This window comes from Pseudophryne corroboree, unplaced genomic scaffold (assembly GCF_028390025.1).
Source record: "Pseudophryne corroboree isolate aPseCor3 unplaced genomic scaffold, aPseCor3.hap2 scaffold_542, whole genome shotgun sequence".
NCBI lineage: Eukaryota > Metazoa > Chordata > Amphibia > Anura > Myobatrachidae > Pseudophryne > Pseudophryne corroboree.
In genome coordinates, this window is record NW_026970143.1 from 11185 (window position 1) to 14567 (window position 3383).

A 3383-nucleotide genomic window follows, 5' to 3' on the forward strand; every position below is an offset into this window, starting at 1 on the left:
TCATCCAAGCGCCGCAAAAGGCCGCCATGCCCTGCACGCCCCTTTTCTCTTTTCATATGCAGATGAGGGTTGAAGCCAACTTTGACCCACTGCTTGGATGACATCACCATATGCAAATCCATCTGCTGCAGGCCTTCCCCCAGGAATGCTTGTACTAGTTGTTGCATTTGGTTTGTTGTTTGGGGGTGCTTCAGTATTAGGCAGCCTTCTGCCCTCCCATGTTCATCTGAAAATATGTGTTCTCCCTGCAGTTGTTGTCCCCAGATGAGAGTTCCCTTGTGCTGCCTCAGTTGAATCTCCTTTACTTGACAGAGATGTGCCTGAGCAGCGGCCCTCCCCAGCCCTATCCCAAATCATACTTATTTTGCATAGGAGATACCATGGTCATGAAGATTGTTCTCCCAGGGTGAGGTTCATTCATTGCATTCTGGGTATGCTGACCCCTGTGATTTCCCCAAATGTGGGAAACTCGACTGCATTATTTGTGGTAGAGGGGGACTGTGTTTGTGCTTTCCTCTGGTCAGCTCTGGTAAAAGTCAGATTTCTTTGTCTCAGATCTTCCTCTAGCCTTGTTCCTCTTTCAAGAGTTCCCTTGTGCTGCCTCAGTTGGATCTCCTTCACTTGACAGGGGGGTGCCCGAGCAGCGACCCTCCCCAGCTCTAGCCCAACTCCTACTTACCTGCCAGGTGAGATACTATGATCATGAAGGTGCTTCTCCCAGGGCAAGGCTCACCCATTGCACTCTGGGTGTGCTGCTCCTGCAATTTCCCCAAATGTGGGACACTTGACTGCATAATTTGTGTTTCCCCTGGTCGGCTCTCGTATAATTCAGATCTCTTTGTCTCAGGTCTCTCTCCAGCCTAGTTTGCTGTCTGTTTCCACTTCTCTTTTCTTGAGCCGCTCCCTTCTATGCCCTTGCGCACTATCCTGACTTCTCCCGTCTGCTTACTTTGTGCCTTCCAATGCACAATGCAAACTACAGGTAGTGCTGCAGGGCCCACACCCTTTTACTTGCCTTACAGAGCAGCTCTGGAGCTGTTACAGTGCCCAGCTGCTGTAAGAAATCAGCGTGAATGCTTCAGGGGCTGGGGCATAGCCAACATGAGACCCACACCGAAGGAGGGTGGAGATGTTTAATGTGAATTAGGGGTCATCCAAGCGCCACAAAAGGACGCCATGCCCTGCACATCCCTTTTTTCTTTTCATATGCAGACGAGGGTTGAAGCCAACTTTGACCCACTGCTTGGATGACATCACCATATGCAAATCCATCTGCTGTAGGCCTTCCCCCAGGAATGCTTGTACTAGTTGTTGCATTTGGTTTGTTGTTTGGGGGTGCTTCAGTATTAGGCAGCCTTCTGCCCTCCCATGTTCATCTGAAAATATGTGTTCTCCCAGCAGTTGTTGTCCCCAGATGAGAGTTCCCTTGTGCTGCCTCAGTTGAATCTCCTTTACTTGACAGAGATGTGCCTGAGCAGCGGCCCTCCCCAGCTCTATCCCAAATCATACTTATTTTGCATAGGAGATACCATGGTCATGAAGATTGTTCTCCCAGGGTGAGGTTCATTCATTGCATTCTGGGTATGCTGACTCCTATGATTTCCCCAAATGTGGGAAACTCGACTGCATTATTTGTGGTAGTGGGGGACTGTGTTTGTGCTTTCCTCTGGTCAGCTCTGGTAAAAGTCAGATTTATTTGTCTCAGATCTTCCTCTAGCCTTGTTCTTCTTTCGAGAGTTCCCTTGTGCTGCCTCAGTTGGATCTCCTTCACTTGACAGGGGGGTGCCCGAGCATCGACCCTCCCCAGCTCAAGCCCAACTCCTACTTACCTGCCAGGTGAGATACTATGATCATGAAGGTGCTTCTCCCAGGGCAAGGCTCACCCATTGCACTCTGGGTGTGCTGCTCCTGCGATTTCCCCAAATGTGGGAAACTTGACTGCATAATTTGTGTTTCCCCTGGTCAGCTCTCGTATAATTCAGATCTCTTTGTCTCAGGTCTCTCTCCAGCCTAGTTTGCTGTCTGTTTCAACTTCTCTTTTCTTGAGCCGCTCCCTTCTATGCCCTTGCGCACTATCTTGACTTCTCCCATCTGCTTACTTTGTACCTTCCAAAGCACAATGCGAACTACAGGTAGTGCTGCAGGGCCCACACCCTTTTACTTGCCTTACAGAGCAGCTCTGGAGCTATTACAGTGCCCAGCTGCTGCAAGTAATCAGCTTGAATGCTTCAGGGGCTGGGGCATAGCCAACATGAGCCCCACACCGAAGTAGGGTGGAGGTGTTTAATGCGAACTAGGGGTCATCCAAGCGCCGCAAAAGGCCGCCATGCCCTGCACGCCCCTTTTCTCTTTTCATATGCAGACGAGGGTTGAAGCCAACTTTGACCCACTGCTTGGATGACATCACCATATGCAAATCCATCTGCAGCAGGCCTTCCCCCAGGAATGCTTGTACTAGTTTTTGCATTTGGTTTGTTGTTTGGGGGTGCTTCAGTATTAGGCAGCCTTCTGCCCTCCCATGTTCATCTGAAAATATGTGTTCTCCCTGCAGTTGTTGTCCCCAGATGAGAGTTCCCTTGTGCTGCCTCAGTTGAATCTCCTTTACTTGACAGAGATGTGCCTGAGCAGCGGCCCTCCCCAGCCCTATCCCAAATCATACTTATTTTGCATAGGAGATACCATGGTCATGAAGATTGTTCTCCCAGGGTGAGGTTCATTCATTGCATTCTGGGTATGCTGACCCCTGTGATTTCCCCAAATGTGGGAAACTCGACTGCATTATTTGTGGTAGTGGGGGACTGTGTTTGTGCTTTCCTCTGGTCAGCTCTGGTAAAAGCCAGATTTCTGTGTCTCAGATCTTCCTCTAGCCTTGTTCTTCTTTCGAGAGTTCTCTTGTGCTGCCTCAGTTGGATCTCCTTCACTTGACAGGGGGGTGCCCGAGCAGCGACCCTCCTCAGCTCTTGCCCAACTCCTACTTACCTGCCAGGTGAGATACTATGATCATGAAGGTGCTTCTCCCAGGGCAAGGCTCACCCATTGCACTCTGTGTGTGCTGCTCCAGCTATTTCCCCAAATGTGGGAAACTCGACTGCATAATTTGTGTTTCCCCTGGTCGGCTCTCGTATAATTCAGATCTATTTGTCTCAGGTCTCTCTCCAGCCTAGTTTGCTGTCTGTTTCCACTTCTCTTTTCTTGAGCCGCTCCCTTCTATGCCCTTGCGCACTATCCTGACTTCTCCCGTCTGCTTACTTTGTGCCTTCCAACGCACAATGCGAACTACAGGTAGTGCTGCAGGGCCCACACCCTTTTAGTTGCCTTACAGAGCAGCTCTGGAGCTGTTACAGTGCCCAGCTGCTGCAAGAAATCAGCTTGAATGTTCTTCG

At 50.1% G+C, this 3383-nt stretch overlaps 6 non-coding genes across 6 annotated transcripts; all 6 read left to right on the forward strand.

The window, feature by feature from the left end:
* The first annotated feature begins 355 nt into the window (after positions 1 to 355).
* On the forward strand, positions 356 to 519 carry LOC135032356 (U1 spliceosomal RNA). Its single transcript, XR_010227897.1, has one exon. It is a non-coding gene; the product is annotated as a U1 spliceosomal RNA (small nuclear RNA).
* Positions 520 to 671: 152 nt separating this feature from the next.
* On the forward strand, positions 672 to 834 carry LOC135032373 (U1 spliceosomal RNA). Its single transcript, XR_010227914.1, has one exon. It is a non-coding gene; the product is annotated as a U1 spliceosomal RNA (small nuclear RNA).
* Positions 835 to 1505: 671 nt separating this feature from the next.
* On the forward strand, positions 1506 to 1669 carry LOC135032362 (U1 spliceosomal RNA). The gene has a single exon (XR_010227903.1). It is a non-coding gene; the product is annotated as a U1 spliceosomal RNA (small nuclear RNA).
* A 152-nt stretch (positions 1670 to 1821) lies between these two features.
* On the forward strand, positions 1822 to 1984 carry LOC135032368 (U1 spliceosomal RNA). Its single transcript, XR_010227909.1, has one exon. It is a non-coding gene; the product is annotated as a U1 spliceosomal RNA (small nuclear RNA).
* Positions 1985 to 2655: 671 nt separating this feature from the next.
* Positions 2656 to 2819, forward strand: LOC135032349 (U1 spliceosomal RNA). Its single transcript, XR_010227890.1, has one exon. It is a non-coding gene; the product is annotated as a U1 spliceosomal RNA (small nuclear RNA).
* A 152-nt stretch (positions 2820 to 2971) lies between these two features.
* Positions 2972 to 3134, forward strand: LOC135032383 (U1 spliceosomal RNA). Its single transcript, XR_010227923.1, has one exon. It is a non-coding gene; the product is annotated as a U1 spliceosomal RNA (small nuclear RNA).
* Positions 3135 to 3383: the final 249 nt, after the last annotated feature.